Genomic DNA, 27553 nt, shown 5'->3' with positions numbered 1-27553 from the left:
CAGGATTCTACCAAGAAACCGCAACCTAGAGTTCGTCTTACCAGTTACTTTTGTAATCTGATCATTCCATTTAAGATCATTTCGAATAGTCTCACCCAGATACTTGTCGGATGTTACCGCTTCCAAATGCACGGCATTTATTTTGCACTCGTACATTAAGGGGGATTTTCGCTTTGTTGTACGCTGTAGGTTATACTTATTAATATTGAGAGATAACTGCCAGTCATTACACCACGCATTTATTTTCTGCAAAGCCTCATTGATTTTTTCACAACTTTCATGTGATACTACTTTCCTGTAGACTACAGCATCATCGGCAAACAGTCTGATGCCGCTGTCAGTACCATCAACCAGATCGTTTATGTACATCGTAAAATCAGCGGACCTATTACGCTGCCCTGGGGCTCACCTGATGTGACGCTTGTTTCTGTTGAAGTCTCCCCTTTCAGGACGACATACTGCTCCCTGTTTGTTACAAAACTTTGTATCCACCGCATATGTCATCGCATAGACCGTAAGTGCGCACTTTTTGAAGCAAGCGACAGTGCGGAACTGACTCGAACGCCTTTCGAAAGTCGAGGCAAATGCATCAACCTGGGAGCCGGTATCTAGAGCTTGTTGTGTATCATGCACAACGACGGCCAGCTGTGTCTCGCATGTTCGCTGTTTCCTAAAACCTTGCTGGTTTGCCGGCCGCTGTGGCCGAGCGGTTCTAGGCGCTTCAGTTTGGAACCGCGCGACCCCTACGGTCGCATGTCCGAATCCTGCCTCGGGCATGGATGTGTGTGATGTCCTTAGGTTAGTTAGGTTTAAGTAGTTCTAAGTTCTAGGGGACTGATGACCTCAGATGTTAAGTCCCATAGTCCTCAAAGCCATTTAAACCATTTGAACCGTGATGGTTTCTGCAGATTTGCCTCTCAGAGTCTAGAAAGGTCATTATGTCTGAACAAAAAATATGACCCATGGTTCCACAACAAATTTATAAGAGTGAAATAGGGCAGTAATTATGTGCATCCGATTTTCTACCCTTTTTATAGATTGCTATGACCTGGGCCTTCTTCCAGTCCCGTGGAACTTTCCGCTGTTCCAGTGATCTCTGATAGATGATGGATAATAATGGTGCTGTATTTGTGGCATAGTCAACATAAAATCTTACGGAGACATCGTCTGGTCCAGATGCCTTCCTGGCGTCAAAGGATTTTCGCTGTTTTACAATCCCAGATACACTGAACACTATGTCAGCCATCCTTGCGTTTATTCGATAATTGAAAGGTGGAATGGTGCTGCAGTCCTCTACCGTAGACGAGGTTTTGAAAGCTAGATTTAGAATTTCGACCTTCTATTTATCATCATCCGTTACATTACCCGTACCGTCAGCAAGAGAAGGTATTGAATTAATAGTAGCGTTCATAGATTTTACGTGCGACCAAAATTTTTTGGCCTTATTTTTAGAATCTGCGGATAAAATATTGCTTTCAAATTCGTTAAAAGAATCTCTCACTGAGCTTTTGACAGCTGCTTTCATTTCGCTACTTATGGATTTGTAGGTTACTTCTTGATTCCTCATTTCATATTGCTTCATGAGTATTTGGAAGTGACCGTTCCATACATATGGCGTGGCCTTATCGACGTTTAAATCCAGAATTATCATACTAAAGTTTTAGTGATGAAGGCATGTGATGTATCTTTACAAAGCAGATGTCCCCAAGCGTCAGCGGAAGGGCAGTATTACCTCCAAGTCGTGCGAGGCTTGAAATGTGTCTACGACGACTACAGATTTCTCCAGGAAGCAGCGTAATGAATTATTATGTCAGGTATCACGATGACAAACAAAGTAACAAATAATAATGTTTATGAAATCAACAGAAAGGAACATTTGCAGGATATCGTATTGTTCTCATGTACACAGAAAAACACCCACACATTATATGGCGTCTATCGTAAATAATGGCTTAAACGTATATAGTTGAAAATACATGACAATAGAAGCAGAAAAGTCCCAGTAAATACGAGCTCTAAACTGCATAGCTCAAGAGTTTTGAGCACTTCGTCTTCGACACTGCGAAAGATATCGCTTCTACTATCTGCTTCCCATATTCTGAGAGGTTGTAATATGGACAAGAACAAGAAAATGTGTTCAGTAAAGGTGGACCCTAAAGGGCATATCTTAAGAGCCGTGAGCAATTCTTCATCTTCGCTACTGTGAAACGCATTTCTTCTAGTGGACAAGTGCTCATAGCTGTGAAGGTATGCACTTAACCTAGATCGACTATAACATCTGTGCTACGCCACGACATCACCCTTTTTTATTCCTCCAGTTCTGTGTGTAGTTCTAAAATGTAGTAAGTCATCAAACCATTGTAACCTAGATTGGGAGTTTTCCAACAATACAACCTCCAGCTTATTATAGCGGCGTTAACGTGGAAACAGTAACTGAAGAAGACAATTCAGAAGCTACAACAAGCAAGACGTTTGCAATGTTACAATTGACGAGCAACCCCACAATTACAATAATAATTAGTCGCCATTTTGTCATCGCCCACCACGACTGTTAGGAAGAGCAGACATCGCCTGTGCGGTAGCTGCTTCTTCAGGAAAATTGTAGGGGCCGCGCTCAGACGATTCTTCCAGCAGCACTAGGTTGAACGTCCTTTATTGGCACTTTGGTTTTCTACTCTTCTGTCAGATGTTGCGATACCCTTATTGTCTTCATATTCCGTAATTCCTCCCCCTCCCTCCCCCTCCCCCTCCCGCCCATGAAGCATGGGCCTTGCCGTTGGTGGGGAGGCTTGCGTGCCTCAGCGATACAGATAGCCGTACCGTAGGTACAGCCACAACGGAGGGGTATCTGTTGAGAGGCCAGACAAACGTGTGGTTCCTGAAGAGGGGCAGCAGCCTTTTCAGTAGTTGCAAGGGCAACAGTCTGGATGATTGACTGATCTGGCCTTGTAACAATAACCAAAACTGCCTTGCTGTTGGTAATGCGAACGGCTGAAAGCAAGAGGAAACTACGGCCGTAATTTTTCCCGAGGGCATGCAGCTTTACTGTATGATTAAATGATGATGGCGTCATCTTGGGTAAAATATTCCGGAGGTAAAATAGTCCCCCATTCGGATCTCCGGGCGGGTACTACTCAAGAGGATGTCGTTATCAGGAGAAAGAAAACTGGCGTTCTACGGATCGGGGCGTGGAATGTCAGATCCCTTAATCGGGCAGGTAGGTTAGAAAATTTAAGAAGGGAAATGGATAGGTTAAAGTTAGATATAGTGGGAATTAGTGAAGTTCGGTAGCAGGAGGAACAAGACTTCTGGTCAGTTGACTACAGGGTTATAAACACACAATCAAATAGGGGTAATGCAGGAGTAGGTTTAATAATGAATAGGAAAATAGGAATGCGGGTAATCTACTACAAACAGCATAGTGAACGCATTATTGTGGCCAAGATAGATACGAAGCCCACACCTACTACAGTAGTACAACTTCATATGCCAACTAGCTCTGCAGATGACGAAGAAATTGAAGAAATGTATGATGAAATAAAAGAAATTATTCAGATAGTGAAGGGAGACGAAAATTTAATAGTCATGGGTGACTGGAATTCGAGTGTAGGAAAAGGGAGAGAAGGAAATGTAGCAGGTGAATATGGATTGGGGCTAAGAAATGAAAGAGGAAGCTGTCTGGTAGAATTTTGCACAGAGCACAACTTAATCACAGCTAACACTAGGTTTAAGAACCATGAAAGAAGGTTGTATACATGGAAGAACCCTGGAGATACAAAAATATATCAGATAGATTATATAATGGTAAGACAGAGATTTAGGAACCACGTTTTAAGTTGTAAGATATTTCCAGGGGCAGATGTGGACTCTGACCACATTCTATTGGTTATGACCTGTAGATTAAAACTGAAGAAACTGCAAAAAGGTGGGAATTTAAGCAGATGGGACCTGGATAAACTGAAAGAACCAGTGGTTATACAGAGTTTCAGGGAGAGCATAAGGGAACAATTGACAGGAATGGGGGAAAGGAATACAGTAGAAGAAGGATGGGTAGCTTTGAGGGACGAAGTAGTGAAGGCAGCAGAGGATCAAGTAGGTAAAAAGACGAGGGCTAGTAGAAATCCTTGGGTAACAGAAGAAATATTGAATTTAATTGATGAAAGGCGAAAATATAAAAATGCAGTGAATGAAGCAGGCAAAAAGGAATACAAACGTCTCAAAAATGAGATCGACAGGAAGTGCAAAATTGCTAAGCAGGGATGGCTAGAGGACAAATGTAAGGATGTAGAAGCTTATCTCACTAGGGGTAAGATAGATACTGCCTACAGGAAAATTAAAGAGCACTTTGGAGAAAAGAGAACCACTTGTATGAACATCAAGAGCTCAGATGGAAACCCAGTTATAACCAAAGAAGGGAAAGCAGAAAAGTGGAAGGAGTATATAGAGGGTCTATACAGGGGCAATGTTCTTGAGGACAATATTATGGAAATGGAAGAGGATGTAGATGAAGAGTAAATGGGAGATACGATACTGCCTGAAGAGTTTGACAGAGCACTGAAAGACCTGAGTCGAAACAAGGCCCCTGGAGTAGACAACATTCCATTGGAGCTACTGACGGCCTCGGGAGAGCCAATCCTGACAAAACTCTACCATCTGGTGAGCAAGATGTATGAGACAGGCGAAATACCCTCAGACTTCAAGAAGAATATAATAATTCCAATACCAAAGAAAGTAGGTGTTGACAGATGTGAAAATGACCGAACAATCAGTTTAATAAACCATAGCTGCAAAATACTAACACGAATTCTTTACAGACGAATGGAAAAACTAGTAGAAGCCGACCTCGGGGAAGATCAGTTTGGATTCCGTAGAAATACTGGAACACGTGAGGCAATACTGACCTTACGACTTATCTTAGAAGAAAGATTAAGGAAAGGCAAACCTACGTTTCTAGCATTTTTAGACTTAGAGAAAGCTTTTGACAATGTTGACTGGAATACTCTCTTTCAAATTCTAAAGGTGGCAGGGGTGAAATACAGGGAACGAAAGGCTATTTACAATTTGTACAAAAAGCAGATGGCAGTTATAATAATCGAGGGACATGAAAGGGAAGCAGTGGTTGGGAAGGGAGTAAGACAGGGTTTTAGCCTCTCCCCGATGTTATTCAATCTGTATATTGAGCAAGCAGTAAAGGAAACAAAAGAACAAAAGAAAAATTCGGAGTAGGTATTAAAATCCATGGAGAAGAAGTAAAAACTTTGAGGTTTGCATTGTAATTCTGTCAGAGACAGCAAAGGACTTGGAAGAGCAGTTGAATGGAATGAACAGTGTCTTGAAAGGAGGATATAAGATGAACATCAACAAAAGTAAAACGAGAATAATGGAATGTAGTCGAATTAAGTCGGGTGATGCTGAGGGAATTAGATTAGGAAATGAGACACTTAAAGTAGTAAATGAGTTTTGCTATTTGGTCGAAGTAGAGAGGATATAAAATGGAGACTGGCAATGGCAAGGAAAGCTTTTCTGAAGAAGAGAAATTTGTTAACATCGAGTGTAGATTTAAGTGTCAGGAAGTCATTTCTGAAAGTATTTGTATGGAGTGTAGCCATGTATGGAAGTGAAACATGGACGATAAATAGTTTGGACAAGAAGAGAATAGAAGCTTTCGAAATGTGGTGCTACAGAAGAATGCTGAAGATTGGATGGGAAGATCACATAACTAATGAGGATATATTGAATAGGATTGGGGAGAAGAGAAGTTTGTGGCAAACTTGACCAGGAGAAGGGATCGGTTGGTAGGACATGTTCTGAGGCATCAAGGGATCACCAATTTAGTATTGGAGGGCAGTGTGGAGGGTAAAAATCGTAGAGGGAGACCAAGAGATGAATACACTAAGCAGATTCAGAAGGATGTAGGTTGCAGTAGGTACTGGGAGATGAAGAAGGTTGCACAGCATAGAGTAGCATGGAGAGCTGCATCAAACCAGTCTCAGGACTGAAGACCACAACAACAATTCCGTACTTGGAAATCAGACAAACGCTTTCTCTGACATTTAACGTAATGGCCGTTAAAATGCCTTGCACAAAACTCCGAAAATCATCTTTCGATATCCATCGTCAAAAAGTTCGCTTCTTTTTGTGTAAGTACACCAAGCTGTCGCCACTTTTTCGGTGTTAAATTACGAATTATAGCTATGACGGCAGAGTGAATGGTAATGTTGAGTTCGAGAGGTGTGCGTAACAACGTTCCGCAAGTGACCAATTTTTGTTAAACAACACAAAAACTCATGAATTAAATTGAATGTCTAATCATGAGGTGAGTCACAAAATTAAAATTGTACAGTGAGTGTATACAACAAGACCCAAAATGTACAATCATTTAAAACTGTGCAAAATAGTCTCCTTTAGGAATTTCATAATAAACATATATAACGACCCCCAAAATGTACAATTATTTAAACAAGACAATTAGCATTTTGAAATTTACTAAATAATTTCTAGGCAAGAACCAAACAAGACGAAATAATATGACGTTCATCCTTCTTTAAAATAATAACAGTAAGTAACACTCTCACACAGTTTAAATATCAGGTGAACAGTTGACAGACAATGTCAGATGGCAACAAGTTAGCACTCCCTCTTCAGGCCACAAGTGGCCCATCGGGACCATCCGACCGCCATGTCATCCTCAGTTAAGGATACGGATAGAAGGGGCGTGTGGTCAGCACGCCGCTCTCCCGGTCGTTCCGATGGTTTTCTTTGACCGGAGCCGCTACTGTTCGGTCGAGTAGCTCCTCAATTAGCATCACGAGGCTGAGTGCACCCGAAAAATGGAAACAGTGCATGGCGGCCCGTATGGCCACCCATCCAAGTCCCGGCCACTCCCGACAGCGCTTGACTTCAGTGATCTGACGGGAACCGGTGTATCCACTGCGACAAGGATAGGGTGACTTATTATTGAACTATATGAAATAAAATTGTCGAAACTTCTGAACAGTTTGCTTTAGGACATTCAAATTGCACGGATGGCCAAGGGGCATGATGGGAATTAGTACGTTCATGCATGGTTTGGATTAGCGTCAACAAGCAAAACTGACACATTTGGGTGACTGAGAACGCTCATTTCGCGATTGAGAATTCTCTTCATACTCAATGGGCGAATGTGTGTTTTGCAATGTCCTGTTACAGAATGATCGGTGCGATATTCCTTGATGGCACAGTGACTTTCGAATTTCGTCCCCATTATCCAGAGTTACCCTGATTTCGAAAAGATGTGGATCATTCAAGACGGAGCTCGACCCGATCGAACCGGAAGAGTGTCTGATGTCCTGGAAGAGCACTTTGGGGACCGCATCCTAGCTCTGGGGTACCTATAGATCACTGGCCTCCGAATATAACACACGCGACTCCTTTTTGGGGGGCAATAGTAAAGACGGGTGTACACAAAAACCCCAAAACCATTGCTGAGCTGAAAACAACCATTCAGGAGGTCATCGACGGCATCGATGTTCCGAAACTTCAGCGGGTCAAGCAGAATTTCGCTATTCGTCTGCACCACATCATTGCCAGGCATATCGAACACGTCATAACCTAAATCCGTATATCTGTAGTGACGTTTACACGCTGAATAAACTGTGCATACGCCGTAGTTTGTAACTAATTTAGGTTTTTTCATATAGTTCAATAATTGTCACCCTTTATATGTGACAGAACCTCAGTTTAAATAAAGGCGCAAAAAAAAAAAAAAAATCCAGAAATCGAACTGAATCTTAGAAGTAACTGATATTGTTGAATCTTCTTGAACCAATGCACAGTGACGGCCATCCAACAGGGCTCACAAGGTAACACGAATCTCCTTAATGACAACTAAAGATAAATGGCAATAGCCACATGGTGCAAAGCGCCATGTCACAGACTCCGCGGCCCCTCCCGCCGGAGGTTCGAGTCCTCCCTCAGTCATGGGTGTGTGTGTGTGTTCTTCTTAGCGTAAGTTAGTTTAAGTAGTGTGTAAGTCTAGGGGCCGATGACCTCAGCAGTTTGGTCCCTTAGGAATTCACACACACAAAATAAAATAGAAAAGTAGTGTCAGTAAACCAGTGCAGATAGCCCTGCACTACCTTCTAACAAGCCAAATATTGCATACAGATAAGAGAAACAGAGTAGTCTAATGTCCGGACGTCGTATTCTAGATTAAGAATCCGTTAATGATTCCCACCACGCGTCAGGTCGGCATATCCCGGGCCAACGACATATACGGGTCCTGCAACGAACTTGTGACGTCACACCAGTCCGCCTGCCCTCCACACTTCGTGAACGCTCGGCTCCGTACAGGACCCACGGGAAATCAATACGTAATTGAAAAGTTACCCACTAAAAGCTTAAATTTCTCGTGTGCTGTCGAGAGTTTACATACTTTTAAACAGTCAGTCAAGACTTATGAAATTCGTCTGAAACAGTTAAACGCTCCCCGCCAGAGGCGGCTGATGGGACTTGTAAGACCTGCAGTGTTACGTTCTGTGACGTACGCGTCAAGGCCTGTCTTTCTTGTGGGCCTCGGTCAAATTCAGAAAAACATGTCCATGCAGTAAAAGTTGTATCTGTGGTGTTCGCTTGCTGGCAGCCACACGGGAACTAGAGCCACACCAGAAGGCAGCAGTGCCGAAGCGCCCTCACGTGGTCATGTCCTCTGGCAGCACGCGCTGACCGCAACAGCGCGGCTGGGCCGGACATTGAATCGTCGCAATAACCTCGGAAAAATTAAACTTTGTTAATTAAACTTTTACCATGAAACTTGGTGATAGCGTTCGTCCTTCATATTCATCCATTACTGCGACATTTTTTTTCCGACGGCGGCCACACTTTGGTTACAGAAGTCATTAACTGTTCAGGAAACGTTACATGTAAAAAAATCACCTGATTGCCACTGTGGAGGTACCTCCCACGTAATTCGAGGGAAGACGCAGGTATCACTCATGTCGTGTTAGGAGGTTACGATGGGAAGGGAAAAATTTGATTGGCCAAAGAAACAGTACCTGTATAGTTACACATGCAGATTGAGCTGGGGTGTTTTCTTGGGGAAAAAACAGCCACTTATTGAGCAAATGCTCCTGAGAGCATTTGCTCAATACAAATGTACTTTTTTAGCACCACGCACGATTGCCCCCCCCCCCCCCTAAATTTTTTTTAAAAGAACACAAAAACAACACCCAGCATCTCTTTGTATGATGCTGGTCGGGCTGTCAAATTTTCCGTCAGTGCTGAATCCTTATGTTTCCACTGCTTGCTTTCCTCCTTTGTTTCGGGGTCCTGCTGATACTACTAGCATTAGTCCATAGTGATTAGGCGTCTGAAGAAGACAGCTGGATTGGCCTGAGACAGCTGCAACACTTCCTCTGCTGCCTCTGACGGGCAGACTTTTTTGGAATTTGTGAGCAGTCGCAGACCTTCGACATGACGGATTTTCACTTTTTCCACTATCGTCTACATTGTGATACGCTGGTCTGCGAGCACCAGCGCCTCGACTTCTCTTGTGATTTCCGGTTCTTCACAAACGGATTGTCTACTATTTCGTTGTTCGTTTGACCACAGTGGAAGCGATGCACCACCTAATCAATATTGGACACCCTCGCTTCCGTTTTTCAGTATGGTAAGTACGTAAAAATTATGCTTTGCTACCAGCCAGCTTGTTACCACAACCATATTTTCTACCTTCTACCTTCAGTTGACAACCGCATATGACGCACTGTGTCATATGAATGTGTTTCCGCCGGTCTCTGTTGCCGAGCGGTTCTAGGCGGTTCAGTGAGGAACTACGCTTCTGCTACAGTCGCAGGTTCGAATCTTGCCTCGGGCATGGATGTTTGTGATGTCCTTAGGTTAATTAGGTTTGAGTAGTTCTAATCCCAGGTGACTGACGACCTCACATGTTAAGTCCCATAGTGCTTAGAGCCATTTGAACCATTTGTAAAACCTAACTTAGGAAGTTGCATCAGACAGTGATTTACAGCAGCATGTAACAAGAAGAAAGTACAGTTTGCTGTAAGATAACTCTCATCAAATATTTTTCATATCGATAGATATAATCCAAAACTATAATAACGAACACAGCTACTAAAATTAAATAAAAACGTACCAAGAGAAATTAGAGGCACTACAATAACATTTCAGATGTGCAACGATATTGTATGTACAACTTAGATTTAGTGTGACATTAACACAACTGATACACGCCGCATCATGTCGTTCCATGGTTTAATTCGAAGCTGGATTCGACGGAGCAATTGACGACTACAACTAGAATACCGTACAACGGAAATGTGAAATGCTGAGAGGTCCCACCAGATGGCGGTCTGCAATGCATGACGTCGATTCGAAGTAACGTAATAGAATCCCACGTTTGTATAACATTAAAATTAACGAAGGTAATTAAACACTGTATGAATCTTCGTATTTATATCTGCTTTGCTTTACATCACTTTATGGAACGGCAACGCCATTTTGTTTGGTTCCCCTAGAGGTATCCCACAGTATTATGTATCAGAATTGCAGACATGTAGCTGCAAAGAAACAAACATATTAAGATGACAAACATTGCCAGCATGGAGGGATGCAACGGCAACGCCATTTTGTTTGGTTCCCCTGGAGGCTTCCCACAGTATTATGTATCAGGATTGCATACATGTAGCTGCAAAGAAACAAACATATTAAGATGACAAACATTGCCAGTATGGAGGGCTCGAATTACAGAAGATGATTTATCGCTTCGAAAAAGTAACAATGTTTAGTTATTAGTTAGAGGCAATTATCGATATTATAAGCACCACTTATAATAGTAATAATGTAGTAGGAACAATATCCAGCATAGCTTTATTAAATCTCTACCCACGTAAAAAGGCTCCCTTGTAATGTCTCAATAGCTCGTGAATTTGCTATTTCTTTCTTTGACGACCTTGCACACAAGTGGTGCTTAGAAGCTCCTGGTACCTGCTGTTCATTCTGGGTTATCATTCCAATGAGAATCGCAATAAAACGAAGAAGAAGAAGGAGGAGGAGGAAATTTTAGAAATGTGGGTAGCTGGAGAAAGGCTTTATAAAAATAACTAGGGAGCATTTCCTTTGACTGGAGGGAGGCGCAGCTCCGTCGCGTTCCTTAATTAAAAGGCACCTGCATTCCCCTGCAGCCGCAGTCTTCTTTGCAGCCCCGCCGGTTTACGGCTGCTGACCCACTTTGTGCGAGCGCAGCTCTGCCGTTGCCTCAATGAGGACACACGGGCTCCACAGCACTTATTAAAAGAAGTCGAGAACGTAACGCTTTCGATTAAATCCCCAGCAGCTCATATTCTGTCTTGAGAGCTTAAACCGACCTTACTCTCAATCCTTCGTGCCCCCAAAGTCGCGATTGCCCATGAAAGGAGCGCATGTTGGAGTTTAATAACCCGTCTACTAAGAGACGTTTAAAAATAGCAGATGCTAAGATTAGACAATGGTGCGAAAAGAACGATACAACCAATTAGCTTAACTATTTTATGGAGGCTGCAGAAAACTTTGATCTTAGTGACCGTAGTGGATGAGCCGCCGCTCTTGTGTCACTGAACCATTTCTCTTGGAATACACGCATAGTCTTTTAAACCTACCAGTCACAGACATGCGCTATACAATATGAAATCGGAAGCCTGTTTACAGAATGCGGTGGTTAACTTAGGTGGACCTTAATCGGAATGACTCGGAACCAATTATTCATTGGTTAAAGGCCATTTGGGGGGGGGGGGGGGGGAGACTACTACGGCGGTAGTCGCAGTTCAGCCGCACGGAGAACGTTTGCATGACTAATATTTGCTGGTGAAAGAGGTATGTGCTGTACATCGACGTGGTGAAACTGAATATAAGTGTATTGTGTATTGAACCTCGGACGTAGAAACGACGGAGAGGCTTCGCTCTGCCGTAGCCTTCAGTGGTTCACATCCCTACAACAGGCCACAGCAGTCCACCCTCCCCACCGCCGCCCCACACCGAACGCAGGTTTATTGTACAGTTCGGCCCCCAGTGGACCTCCCCCGGGCACGTCTCATACCAGACGAGTGTAACCCCAAATGTTTGCGTCGTAGATTGATTACGGTGTACGCGTACGTGGAGACACTGCTTGCGCAGCAGTCACCGACATAGTGTAACTGAGGGGGAATAAGGGGAACCAGCCCGCATTCGGCGAGACAGATGGAAAACCGCCTGAAAAACCATCCACAGGCTGGCCGGCACACCGGACCTCGACACTAATCCGCCAGGCGGATTTGAGCCCGGGACAGGCACGCCTTTCCGCTCAGGAAGCAGCGCATTAGACGGCGCGGCTTGCCGTTTGGGCTTAGCCTATTTACTCAAGTAGAAGAAACTAGGAAATGCCAGAAGTAACAGAGTCAACCTGTCCACGCTTATGTCTGATACGAAGCCTACACGATACCATAGTAGTTATGGAAGCCTAGCGGCTCCGGAATGTACGAGGATACATTTGAACGCCTGACGGCTGTAGGTTCTTAACTGCAAAGTGGTGCTCACCTTTTTTTTAATAGCAATTTTTATTGTTTTAGCGACGTCAGCTCTATCGTAAATTCAACTGCTTCAAAACCTAAACCTAGTAGAGGAATAAGTGCAAAATTCTACGAAACTGTGTTCTTTTTAGATTTTTTGGATCGCTGATTAGGGATCAGATGCGAGAATTACCAAATTCAAACGGCAGATCCATTTGGCGGATCAACTCGTAAGAACTCAGGGATCTGGTCTGCCCTACCGAACTGGCCATGAGGTCTTTCGGCCACTAATTTGATTCCTAGGACGAGATTGACCAATGTTACTGTGTTTGTCTCTTGGACACAATAAATCGCATTTGTGTGTACAACAAAGGTCATGTGGTGGTTCCGTTTTAAACGTTGATAAGACTTGGAGGTTTGCAGAAACGATTGGAATCCTTGGATTTTTTAAGAGTCCTTCCCGATTGCTGAAGAATATCTTGCTCATGTTATCTGATATACTTTGATTAAATTTTCCTGCTATAATGAGTACACCATTTATCTTTCCTACTTTTTACATAACCTGCATCATTTGATAAATTCTCCTTACTATATTTTGTGCCTCGCCTTGAATAAAAAAAAGAACACTCACTACAGCCACGTTGAAGTTGCTGAAAAAAATGGAAGAACTAAAAATACTGCGCCACTTCAGCTGTTAGCTTCCTCACTTACTTGCCTGCTAACCTGTATTTAACGATTCATTAATGTTTACATAAGCCAGTAACTGAGGACTATAAAAGCGCTGTTTAACTTCTGTGTTTCCTGAGCTATTACTCTAAAACTATCTTCAGTTAGCCCACCCAGTTAGCCGTGCGGTCTAACACACTGCTTTCCGGACTGGGAAGAAGCACCTGGTCCCCAGCACGAATCCGCCCAGAGGACTTGTGGCGAGATCCGGTCAGTCTGCCAGTCTGTGGTTGGTTTTAGGCGGTTTTCCATCTGCCTCAGTGAATGATGGCTGGTTCCCCTTACTCCGCCGCATCTACACTATGTCAGCCATTGCTGCGCACACAAGTTCTCCACGTACGTGTAAACCACCATTACTCTACCGCGCAAACACAGGCGTTACACTCGTCTGGGGTGAGACATGCTCCCTGGGGTGGGGGAGGGGGTGGGGGTGTCCACTGGGGGCCGAACTGCACAGTAACCCTGAAAGAGTGGTTCGGTGTGGGGCGGCGGAGGGGTGAAGTGGACTGCGGTAGTCGTCGTGGGGTTGTGAACCACTGCGGCTGCGGCGGGGACGGAGCCTCTCCGTCATTTCTAGGCCCCAGGTTAACATACAATACAATCTTCAGTTAAATAATATTCACTTCCTATTTGAAAGTGCGCATACAGAATCAGGCGATCATTAATTGTTTGCCTACTACTGACTTTAGTCACGCATTTTGAAAGTGACTGATTTACGTCATGTCAATCCGATTTTCCTACTGTTACAAATTTAGTTGAAAGTATAAAAACATTTTGCAAAACGATTGTTACTTGCAAAGCGATCAGCGTTTTCCTTGCCCTGTAACATTAATTTATTTTCAACACGAAGAACTTGACTCCTGGCAGCCAAGCAGCGTCTCGTTTATTCTTAGGCAGACACGTTCTCCGTGTCGAAGTGAATACTGCACATACTGTAGTTTCTTCAGTTCTTTGTAGATCGTCAGCCAAGCCACGAAGGCTGCACATCGACCTATTAAAACTATACATGAGCCGTGCACAGCTCGAATTCAGGCCATTTATTGTTTCTCATCTGCAATTACGGTACCGCCGTCTCATTTTCTTATTCCATTTACTGGCGTCACTAACTTCCTGCCTTACTTGCCCGTGAGCGGCAGCAGCAGCAGCGCATATCGATAAGTGCACTGTCCTACCATCTCTGGAGTGACCGATAGCATTTCCGGGTCGTCGTGTGTCTGACTAGTCAGTTCGGGACGGACCAGCAGTGCAGTCGGCACGCAGCAGCAGTGAAGTCGGGGGCGGAGCGCCGGTGAGGCGCCGACAGCCAGTGCTCGCCGACAGCTGGCGACACACAACAGCAGTCCGACGGAACGAGATTGGGGCGGGACGACCGTTGGTCGTTCGTTCGGTTGGTCGTCTCGTCGTCCGACGTATATTTGGGTCATTTCACCGTTTACAAGCCTGGGCAGTTGGTCGGTTGGAGTGGAGCAGCGAGGAAAAGGCAGCGGTGCACTGTTTGGCCGGTCCCGCTGGCGACCTCTAACCGGTGTCGGACTGTGCTGTGCTGTTCCCATTCCGACCCTCGACATGGAAGTTGAGTTTTGACTTAATCTACCAGCAAGTCACGATTTTTCACATTGTGTGTTTTGGAGTTCGTTGTCGGCTGTTGGGATATTTCCGCGAGCAATAACTTGTGTTTTCAAGTTGGCAAATTTTAGCCACCCACCGGTGGAGTTGAACAATACTTGGTTATTTGAATTGAAGTGCACCAGCGGAATCTTCTACCTTGTAGCCATTAACGTTCCGGTTACCTGCCCTGGCCGTTCACATAAATTCAGGAAGTGTATTTTCCTCATCGTGTTGTCGCTGTCCAGCACGGTGTGTAGTTTGACAGCTCAATGTATAATTGGTTGTGGACACCAATACCATCTACGTTGTTCCATTGAATTCCCTGTTGTGTGCTGGTCAGATGAAGCGGAGATTAGCTTGTCGGTTGGTCTGTTGACTGTCTGTCGGTTGGGTTGTCATCGGATAGACAGTGGTTATGCCGACTGCCTGTCTCACCTAAGCAAGCGTTAGTGTTTCAATTCCAGGCCGACCCTCGGAATTTCTGAGCACCCTTGCGTGTAATGCCTTTTCTTGTTTGTTCGTGTTGTTTGTACTTGTATGGCTCATAGCCGGTTTGTAGATTAAGGTTGTTTTGCCCTTAAGGCTTCAGATAATTGGGGCTTTCAGCCTAATCTAAGAACTGTTTTATGTAAAGCCTTTAGCATTTTAAAAATTAATGTTATTGAGCTAAGTGTTGGGCCTTCAGCCGATTTTGAATTTAATCAGCCTAATTTAAGAACTGTTTTACATAAAGCCCTTGGCATTTTTAAATTTAATGTTATTGAGTCGTAAGTGTTGGGTCTGCAGCCGATTTTGAATTTAAGTTGTTTGCTCTTGAAGTGTCAAATTCTTTGGGCCTTCAGCCTAATTAAGGAACTGTTTTAAGATAAGGCTTTGCCTTTTAATTTTATGATTTTGGTTGAGAATTAATGGCTTTCAGCCGTTTTTTAAAGTGGTCTTACCCTTAAGGCATGAGATTGCACGGCGCATTCAGCCGCTAATTAAGTTCCAAAACTAAAGCTGTGCTACTGTTAAAAAAAATTCTTGGCTCTTGTAATGTCTGATCAAATAAAAGGTTGTATGTTCGAGTGTTAACTGACAGCCGCTTATTTTGGCCCCTTTCCACAACTTAAACTACCTGTCCTGTCCTGCGCGTTTAGCAGGGTGTCTCAATACATTTTTTCTTTCAAATTTAAAATACAAGAAAGCAAGTTCTATCATTGTTCAATTAAAAATTTGGGCCATCACACACTGTGCGTCTGCCTTCCGTTGTTAGTTTCGATTTCAGATAGAGAGTAGACATCTTCCTCGGTCCAGCCTTGTGGATATCACTGGTCACGAGATTATGTTTCCTCGTCGGTAGCCGAATTCTGTTCTCCCAGTGCTGCCGATGGGCAACGGACGCGAATAAACCGTAGCCGCTGTATACGTTGGCGCCGTGCGCCTTCCGCGAGTGGAACTGTGAGGTCGCAGGCGCACTAATTAATTTTGTAATACGCTCGCTTACGAATTGTGGCCAGTGCGAGGACTTGCTGAGCCGGAAGCCATTATCCCGGGTGATTAGCCTGTGTGCCCAGCGGCGCTGCCCTGATCGTTTTATGATGGAATCCCACAAACTGGAGAACAGACCTACGGCTTAAACTTGCTAGTCGGAGTTGACACGAACGAGGGAAGTTGGTTATGTCGGGAGGCGTTTCAAAATATAAACCTCACTACGTTTCCTAGGACTCGTATAAACTTAAACAGCTACGCTGCAAATTAGACAACTCATACGGCTTAGGAAACATTGTGAGCTGTCACGTCTTATACATTTCAATGCAATATGACACTTTTGTTCTTGCTCCCTGTTTACAGCTTAGATCGAAACCGAATCCGTGACTCTATACTCCCAATGACAAGCAACTATCTACTACGTAATTTTATCAAAAGAATCTAACATAATTTTTTGCTTTTCTTGGTATGTTAACTGATATTGATGAAAACAGGAAAATGATTTAAATTACTCGAATTTAATATTGTAAAAAAGAATCATCGATTAATACTGATGTCCGTTACCCCTCGATCATAATTTATTCACGTTCTAAAAGTTCCGATTGGAGAACGATGTGAAATAAGCTGAAGAAATGTATATTATGGAATCTACTGTCATTTGATATGTGAGCTAAAACAACACAGAAAATTATTGTTAAGGGACACATCATATCATTGCCACATTTTATTATGTGTTTATTAAGACCGAGATTATATATTTACAAGCCTCCAAATACGAGGTTTTTCGTGTTCTATAGATATTATAACCAAAAATCAATTACCAAACATAAATTTAAGAAAGGTTCTGACTCTATTTCCGCATATGCGTCTCTTACAAACACAGAACATTGTGTGATAGTGTGTCCCTTCAGTACTCTGAACCAAACATAAGACCTGCCTTGAAATGATGTCGGTCACTTTTATACGAAATAAAATTTGCTAGACGCTTAAACACTAGCGTAGGTCAAAAAGTATCTGCTCGTTTTTCTAATTTATTACAACAAAAGTACAAAATTTACTACGCTATCATTTTTCAACATAATCACTCTGCTATTCAGTGCACGGTTATCTATTTTTATTGACTTATTTTTTTTTTTAATTTTTTTTCTGTTGTTCTGTACCTCAGTAGGTAAAAACGGATATCTTACAAGATCGCTTTCAGGACCGAGTGGACGTATGAAGTTGAAATTTTTATCACATATTAAGATCGATGGTCCCTCCGCGGTGCAAAAATTGAAGCTCGTAAGTCAATGCAATCAAAAGATACGGCCATTTATGTCACATGTTTTGATGCTCGCAAAACCTACAGGCTACTTCCCTTTAACCTAGATTGATGAAAATTGGCAAGAAGCAAGGTTTCACAGTACAATTAAAAGAAAAAAATAATCCGAAAGTTGTTAGTTTGTAACTAAATCACACGAAAACTGTATTATTTGTCATTTGTAATCAAAGGAACCGGTAGACGTATACGTTGCCTTTAGGCAAAAATCGTAGATATTCCCGATTCCAGGAATGGATGGCCTATCTACACTGAAGAGCCAAAGAAATTGGTGCGCCTGCCTAATATCGCTTAGGGCCTTGGGAACATGCAGAAGTGTCGCAACACTGCGTGGCATGGACTCGACTATCTGAAGTAATGCTCGAAAGAATGACACCATGAATCCATAACAGTACGAGGGGCTGGAGATCTCTTCTGAACAGCACGTTGCAAGGCATTCCAGATGTGCTCAACAATGTTCATGTTTGGGAAGTTTGGTGGCCAGGGGAAGCATTAAAACTCAGAAGAGTGTTCCTGCAGCCAGTCTGTAGCAATTCTGGACGTGTGGGGTGTCGCATTGACCTGCTGGAATTGCCCAGGTTCGTCGGGATGCAGATGATCAGACAGGATGCTTAAGTACGTGTCACGTGTCAGAGTCGTATCTAGACATATGAGTGGTCCCATATCACTCCAACTGCACATGCGCCCCACACCATTACAGAGCCTCCACTAGCTTGAACAGTCCCCTGCTGACATGTAGGGTCCATGGATTCGTGAGGTTGTCTCCATCCAATTCCACGTCTATCCGCTTGATATGATTTGAAACGAGACTCATCCGAGCAGACAACATGTTTTCAATCGTCAACAGTCCAATATCAGTGTTGACGGGTCCAGGCTCCGAAAGCCCCTGTCGATGATGTTTCTTTGGTTCGTTCGCACGCTGACAGTTGTTGATGGCCCAGCACTGAATCTGCAGAAATTTGCGGAATGGTTTCACTTCCGTCACGATGAACGATTCTCTTCAGTCGTAGCTGGTTCCGCTCCTTTTTCCGACCGCAGCGATGTCGGAGATTTGATGTTTTACCGTATTCCTGATATTCACGGTACACTCGTGAAATGGTCGTACGGGAAAATCCCTACTTCGTCTCTGTCTCTGAGATGCCATGTCCCATGGCTCGTGCACCGACTATAACACCACGTTCAAACTCACTTAAATCTTGATAAACGCCAGCCGTTATGGCCCAGCGGTTCTAGGCGCTTCAGTCTGAAACCGCGAGACCGCTAAGGTCGCATGTCCGAATCCTGCCTCGGACATAGATGTGTGTGATGTCTTTAGGTTAGTTAGGTTTAAGTAGTTCTACGTTCTAGAGGACTGATAACTTTAGATGTCCCATAGTGCTGGGAGCCATTTGAACCTTGATAACTGATCTAACAATTGCGCCAGGCACTTGTTGTCTTATCCAGGGTGAGTCAGGAGGAAAGTTACGTGTTTTGACGGGTGATAGCATTACTGATTCTGAACAAACAACTTGATGTGGACATCAAGATAGAACGCGAGATAGAACGCTTTTAATGTAATTTACTATTTATTTTCCGTTGGAGTGTGGGTTTTCGAGTTAGTAAAGAAAAAAGTGATAATAAACGTCTTCACTTAAAACTTCCGGGCTGATAGGCCGTGGTCGAAATATAAAACTCTCTCCTGACGTTCGCCGCTTTACCTCCGAGGATGTCTCCCGCAGTCGGAGACGAAACGTCAGGAGAAAGTTTTATACTTCGACCACGGCCTATCAGCCCGGAAGTTTTAAGTGAAGACAATACCGGCCGTGAAAGCTTACATTGTATGATAATAAACGTGTTCTATCTCGGAAACGATACGCAATAGAGCATACGTCCATATGAAGTTTTTTGTTTAGAATCTCAAAACAGATACCTTTCCTTCAGATTCATCCTGTATAGGCGTTGCCGACCGCAACGCCGCATTCTACCTGCTTACGTATCTGTGTATTTGAATATCCGTACGTATACCAGTTTCTTTGACGCTTCGGTGTATGTACATAATTAAATTTGTACTGAACCCTCTGTACCCGAGTCCTACTTACCGGGACTTTTTGTTGAGCACCAGCGCTTCCTTCAGCTCTTCATTGGTGGTGAACCGTCGGCCTGTTAAACAATCTCTGAATGGACCAAACAAATGGAATTCCGAAGGAACACTATCAGGGCTGTATGAAGGATGCTCCAAAAGCACGAATGCGGATTCTGAAGAGCTGGAACAGTGTGGGCGGCATTATCAGGCAGAAAGAGAACGCCGTTTGGCAACAGATCTCGGCATTTGTTTCGAATTATTGCAGGCTTCAAACCGTAGAGAAGCATTTCACTTTACAGTTGACTTATAAACGTTCCTATGTAATGTTCTAGAATTGGCCGTACTGTGTCTCTAGAAACTGTGAGCATTACTTTTCCTGCATAGCATACTCTTGAGTTTCTTTTTACCTCAAGACCCGCGGTGTCTCCACCCCAACGCTCTGGCGTTAGTTCCCTTGTTCATACTGACGAACACATGTTTCGTCTCCAGAGACGATTTGTTTCAAGAACTCTTTATCTTCATTAGCATGACAGACGAGTAACTACTGACAGACCCTCACACGATTGGATTCATAGTCTGCACTCAGTTGTTTTGGGGCTCATCTTGTACATACTTCATGAGAGGTAAGTCCATTAAGGGTGACGTCGTATATAAAACCACTATTACTGTGCATTCGGCTTTGTCATTTCATCAACAGTCACGTGTGGACTATTCAAAATCAAGGCACAGACTTGTTCAGTATCGCTGACCCATTACCTAAGACGACAGACTCATTTTGTCCTTGACTGAGGAGTGTTGTGTTATGTCCGCACTATAATACAACAAATATTCCGTGATAACCAAATTCATTTGACCTTCTGTCACTCAAAACAGAACTTAAGTTCGACTACACAACACTTCGCTGGCTGTAGTGCCAAGGAGATATCAGAGTCACTAGTAGAGAATACAAGTCCAAACCACTGCCAACCAGTCGATATCCACGCGTTGCAAGTTTGCAGCTAGGGAGGCCACAGTACGGTTCGGTCGTCGTGAACCCAGCAACCGGGTAGCAAGACAGTCATCGGCGAAGATTGAACTGGTTAAACGGGCTCAGGGAGCTCGCTTAAATCCGCAGGTCCGGCCAATCAGAGTGTTGGTAGTTGGCGCCCTTATACGGTTGCTCACTCTGGTGGCAAGGGCAGCGCCGCCAGGGTAATCCGTATCGATAGTGGTGTGAACGCTGGCGCTAACCCCGCGACGACTCGTTCACTGGCGCCAGTTGTTGACATCGTGTGCGGCGTCAGCGGTACTCGGTGTGTGCCGCGGGTGTTGTAAGCTCGCCGCGCCGAGTTAACGGCTGCTGTGCGGCGGCCGATACGACAAGGAGAAATGTCAACAAGAAATAAAACACAACCAAAAAAGCTCACCGGTTCAGAATTTTCATGGTCCAAAAGTGTAACCAACTTCTTTTTATTTCTTTTGCGTACCTCTTAAGTGCACATCATCTGGCACAATTCACGGGGACATCTGCTTGTACGCGGTCCGGCGGAACAACACAGGAGAGGGTATAACGGCTTTTCTACGTAAATTCCTACAATAGCTCTTCATTAGATTACTAGCTGTCAAACGCTACACAGTATGAACGCAGCGTACATTTTATTTTTGCGTTCTCCTGAATATAGTATAAGTTCGTACATGTGGCCTATACTATATATACCATCTATAAAATTGTTAACATGTACCGCAGCTTGTGATGAAGATTTGACAGCAGTTTAGACACATGAAACCTGAGAGCGTTTATTAGATGCGTGTAATATACCGCTTTAAGTGTTGTTTCTCCGGACATGAAATTAACGCGCTACGTTACTTTCAGTAAACGCATGAATCCCCGCAAAATTAATAAGGCACAAATTTTCATGGTTGCATTATTGTATTCACTTTACACAACTTGAATATTATTGCATTTCTGTGTGAGCTAACTGTGGCCTATTAATTCTACTTCACTCAAAAAGGAAGGCTATCACAACGCGAATATTTTGAACACACTGCCGTTTAACGCAGTACTTCACTGGCCTCGTAACTGCTTACATGCAATGAATTTTCCACTGCACTTTTCTCGATTTATTTACATTGCGATGCAGACATTCTAGGACACACCCTAGAACACGTACCTTCAGGCATTCCACTTGAAAACTGGAATTTTAAAATCTACACTGTCCTTAAAAAAGTACTTAGTTTTTTTATATTACAGCAAGCAATAAGATCATCAAACATGTACTATGATATGAGTACAGCTATTCATTACACAGAACGAAATACTTTAACTCTTAAGTGTTTGCAATTATATGGAACATAATACAAGAGAAAGCTTCGTAAAAAGCCTTAATGAAGTTTTACTGATTTAGTTATGGTTGCATTAGCTAGTTACATACTACTAATCAAATTGTACACCTGTGAAGCAGCAAATACTGACTCTGGCTGCAACTGTCGTTCGAATCCTGCCTCAGGCATGGATGTGTGTGATGTCCTTAGATTAGTTAGGTTTAATTAGTTCTAAGTTCTAGGCGATTGATGACCACAGATGTTAAGTCGCATAGTGCTCAGAGCCATTTGCACCATTTTTGCAACTGTCGTGACAAATAAACGAAACACCTCAACTGATTTCACATCAGTTAAGTAAAACATGAATAACATGGAACTGAGACGGGACTGAATATGTTGTATACATAGTTCGGCGTAGTCAGCACATACACAGCTTTCCCACTAGAGCGCGACCCGCTAAGCACAACAGCGCAGGCGCAGCGCTCGTCCGTCTCCGCATTACGAGATGGCGCTGCCTTAACGACGGATCAAATTCTGCTTCCGCTGATCTGTGTATTAGTATGTAACGCAGCCAATGTGATTGCTGCTAACGTAGAACCTTTTCTCCTCGCGGATCACACTCGCACAGTGATACCTGAACATGCGAGGTATTATAACAAGTGTACAGACCTCCGATTAGTCAATCTGCTTTAGTCTGCACCAGTCTGTACCAGCCTATAGTCAAGTTTCAGTCTGCGCCTAACAGGATTATCATATTCCTGTACATAGCCATGAAGATAAATGTATAGACACTTTGTCAAGTATCAGAGATATATGTGAGAATTAGATTAACATACCAAGACCAAAGGAACTTCAGATTGTCAATTGTAAATATCATCCAGAAGCAAGTTAAGTAATCATTGTGCTTGTTATTATTTTAATAAATGTGTGCGAAAATTAATCAAGTTCTGTTTAAAGTTGGCCACCGTCAATCAGATACTCTAAGCGTGTAAGTGGCATTTCTATCGTCTGACCTAACAGCAGAAGATAAACACGCCGCGATAAGACCATGAGACATATTGCTGACACTCGCCTACTTCGTTAGAGCGACAAGTCAAATAATCTGATGGTGTGTGTACTGAAGGTCTTACAGTACGCACACCACAGAATACAAGGAAGATGAGTTAACAAAGTTTCATCACACACATAAATCTAATCGCCACCCTTGTACAATCTTTATCAAAACTAAGAAAACTTACTTGGCCTTAAATAACGTTGAATGATAAGTACAGATTCGGTTAGAATGTATTCAGACATATTGTGCACCACTGGACGATTCAGGCCTCGCTCTACACGTTCCTCTTTCATTTTACATCTGATACACGAAACGAGCATTCTAGTAAGTTGCCCATCTCAATTTTCGTATAACAGAGACCATTTGATGTTCGTTCATGCGGAATTTCTTGCATCTGCAACTGCTCTTCTGTTGCCTCTCCGGGAATCGGCCCCCCTTATGCCTTAGCTATTTCTGCACTCGTTGACTGTTTGTTCCACAATGTTCTCTGAGCGTGCGTGTGGCAACTTCAGAGTGCCTTCATAACAACGGGGTTCCTAACTCATGGCACAACACTACGTTCAGTAACTTACAAAGTAATATCCTATGTACGGTGAGATACTAGAAGATTGAAAATAAATCTGTGTTCTTAATTTTTTCGTTGATTTCAGAAATGTTCTTTGCTCTCTTCTTTCTCGTACAGTTTTTTCATATTCACTCATTCAACTTGATGAATAAATTCCCCAGCTGCTGAAGCATCCTTTACTTCAGGACCCGATTTGGTATTTACAATTTAGATCGAATATACACTCCTGGAAATGGAAAAAAGAACACATTAACACCGGTGTGTCAGACCCACCATACTTGCTCCGGACACTGCGAGAGGGCTGTACAAGCAATGATCACACGCACGGCACAGCGCACACACCAGGAACCGCGGTGTTGGCCGTCGACTGGCGCTAGCCGCGCAGCATTTGTGCACCGCCGCCGTCAGTGTCAGCCAGTTTGCCGTGGCAGACGGAGCTCCATCGCAGTCTTTAACCACTGGTAGCATGCCGCGACAGCGTGGACGTGAACCGTATGTGCAGTTGACGGACTTTGAGCGAGGGCGTATAGTGGGCATGCGGGAGGCCGGGTGGACGTACCGCCGAATTGCTCAACACGTGGGGCGTGAGGTCTCCACAGTACATCGATGTTATCGCCAGTGGTCGGCGGAAGGTGCACGTGCCCGTCGACCTGGGACCGGACCGCAGCGACGCACGAATGCGCGCCAAGACCGTAGGATCCTACGCAGCAAATTAGGGACACTGTTGCTCCTGGGGTATCGGCGAGGACCATTCGCAACCGTCTCCATGAAGCTGGGCTACGGTCCGGCACACCGTTAGGCCGTCTTCCGCTCACGCCCCAACATCGTGCAGCCCGCCTCCAGTGGTGTCGCGACAGGCGTGAATGGGGGACGAATGGAGACGTGTCGTCTTCAGCGATGAGAGTCGCTTCTGCCTTGGTGCCAATGATGGTCGTATGCGTGTTTGGCGCCGTGCAGGTGAGCGCCACAATCAGGACTGCATACGACCGAGGCACACAGGGCCAACACCCGGCATCATGGTGTGGGGAGCGATCTCCTACACTGACAGTACACCTCTGGTGATCGTCGAGGGGACACTGAATAGTGCACGGTACATCCAAACCGTCATCGAACCCATCGTTCTACCACTCCTAGACCGGCAAGGGAACTTGCTGTTCCAACAGGACAATGCACGTCCGCATGTATCCCGTGCCACCCAACGTGCTCTAGAAGGTGTAAGTCAACTACCCTGGCCAGCAAGATCTCCGGATCTGTCCCCCATTGAGCATGTTTGGGACTGGATGAAGCGTCGTCTCGCGCGGTCTGCACGTCCAGCACGAACGCTGGTCCAACTGAGGCGCCAGGTGGAAATGGCATGGCAAGCCGTTCCACAGGACTACATCCAGCATCGCTACGATCGTCTCCATGGGAGAATAGCAGCCTGCATTGCTGCGCAAGGTGGATATACACTGTACTAGTGCCGACATTGTGCATGCTCTGTTGCCTGTGTCTATGTGCCTGTGGTTCTGTCAGTCTTCTGACTCGTTTGATGCGGTGTGCCACGAATTGATTTCTGTGCCAGCGCTAGTGTAGCACTTGCAACCTACGTCCTTAATTATTTGCTGGCTGTATTCCAGTCTCTGTCTTTCTGTACGTTTTTAATCTCTACAGCTCCCTCTAGTACCATGGAATTTATTCCCTGGCGTCTTAACAGATGTCCTACACGTCTATCCCTTTTTCTTGTCAGTTTTTTCACATTTTCCTTTCCTCTCAGATTCTACGGAGAAACTCCTCCTTACTTAGGGTACCAGTCCACAGTCTCTAGCACTACATCTCAAATCCTTCGATTATCTTCTGTTCCTGTTTTCCCACAGTCCATGTTTGACTACCATATAATACTGTGCTCCAAACGCACAGTATCACAAATTCTTTCCTCAAATTTAGGCCTGTGCTTGATACTAGTAGACTTTAGCCAGGAATGCGCTTTTTTCCCGTGCTGGTACTTCTCATTAGTTTCGTCTTTCTTCGATTCATTCTCAATCCATATTCTATACTCAGTATACCGTTCATTCCATTCAGCAGATCTTGTAATTCTTGTTCACTTCCGCTGAAGATAGCAATGTCATGAGCAAATCTTGTCATTGATACCCTTTCACTTTGAATTTTAATTCCTTTCTTGAACCTTCAAGTATTTTGGACAGGTCAGGAAAACTGCTGGTAAATCCTGTGGATGCCTTGGGCAGATGGAGGGAATATTTTGAAGAGTTGCTCAATGTAGGTGAAAATACGATCAGCAATGTTTCAGATTTCGAGGTATAATGGGATAGGAATGATGATGGAAATAGGGTAACATTTGAGAAAGTGGAGAAAATGGTCAATAGATTGCAGTGCAATAAAGCAGCTGGGGCTGGCGGATGAAATTAAGTCGGAACTCATCAAATACAGTGGAAAGTCAGGTCTTAAATGGCTACACAGGATAATTGAAATGGCCTGGGAGTTGGGACAGGTTCCATCAGACTGTACAAAAGCAGTAATCACACCAATCTTTAAACATGGAAATAGAAAAGATTGTAATAACTACAGAGGTATCTCTTTAATCAGCGTTGTGGGTAAAATCTTCTCAGGTATTGTTGAAAGGAAAGTGCGAGTATTAGTTGAGGACCAATTGGATGAAAATCAGTGTGGGTTTAGGCCTCTTACAGGTTGTCAGGACCAGATCTTTAGCTTACGGCAAATAATGGAGAAGTGTTATGAGTGGAACAGGGAATTGTATCTATGCTTTATAGATCTAGAAAAGGCATATGACTGGATTCCTAGGAGGAAGTTATTGTCTGTTCTAAGAGATTATGGAATAGGAGGCAAACTTTTGCAAGCAATTAAAGATCTTTACATGGATAGTCAGGCAGCAGTTAGAGTTGACAGTAAATTGAGTACATGGTTCAGAGTAGTTTCATTGGTAAGACAAGGCTGCAACCTGTCTCCACTGTTGTTCATATTATTTATGGATCATATGTTGAAAATAATACACTGGCTGGGTGAGATCAACATAATGTGAACATAAAATAAGCAGCGTTGTATATGCGGACGACTTAGTTGTGATGGCAGATTCGATTGAAAGTTTGCAAAGTAATATTTCAGTGCTAGATCAGAAATGTAAGGACTATGGTATGAAGATTAGCATCTCCAAAACGAACGTAATGTCAGTGGGAAAGAAATATAAACGGATTGAGTGCCAAATAGGAGGAACAAAGTTAGAACAGGTGGACGGTTTCAAGTACTTAGGCTGCATATTCTCACAGGATGGCAACATAGTGAAAGAACTGGAAGCGAGATGTAGCAAAGCTAATGCAGTGAGCTCGCATCTACGATCTACTCTCTTCTGCAAGAAGGAAGTCATTACCAAGACTAAGTTATCTGTGCACCGTTCAATCTTTCGACCAACTTTGTTGTATGGGAGCGAAAGCTGGGTGGATTCAGGGTACCTTATCAACAAGGTTGAGGTTACGGATATGAAAGTAGCTAGGATGATTTTAGGTACTAGTAGATGGGAACAATGGCAGGAGGGTGTCCACAATGAGGAATTCAAAGAAAAACTGGGAATGAACTCTATAGATGTAAAAGTCAGGATGAACAGGCTTAGATGCTGGGGTCATGTTACACGCATGGGAGAAGCAAGGTTACCCAAGAGACTCATGGGTTCAGCAGTAGAGGGTAGGAGGAGTCGGGGCAGACCAAGGAGAAGGTACCTGGACTCGGTTAAGAATGATTTTGAAGTAATAGGTTTAACATCAGAAGAGGCACCAATGTTAGCACTGAATAGGGGATCATGGATGAATTTCATAAGGGGGCTATGCTCCAGACTGAACGCTGAAAGGCATAATCAGTCTTAAATGATGGTGATGGTAAACCTTTATTTTGTTTCCATTATTCCTTCTTCGATGTATAGTCTGAA

The 27553-nt window shown here is 43.8% G+C and overlaps 1 protein-coding gene across 1 annotated transcript in view; it reads left to right on the top strand.

Annotated features, from left to right (window-relative positions):
• The window catches only part of LOC126330513 (inactive rhomboid protein 1-like), a 786904-nt gene that overhangs the window by 326680 nt on the left and 432671 nt on the right, over window positions 1–27553 (top strand). The gene's annotated exons all lie outside the window — the stretch shown is intronic.

Source organism: Schistocerca gregaria, chromosome 2 (genome assembly GCF_023897955.1).
Source record: "Schistocerca gregaria isolate iqSchGreg1 chromosome 2, iqSchGreg1.2, whole genome shotgun sequence".
In the NCBI taxonomy this organism is placed as follows: Eukaryota; Metazoa; Arthropoda; class Insecta; order Orthoptera; family Acrididae; genus Schistocerca; species Schistocerca gregaria.
This window is presented reverse-complemented; position numbering and strand designations above follow the sequence as displayed.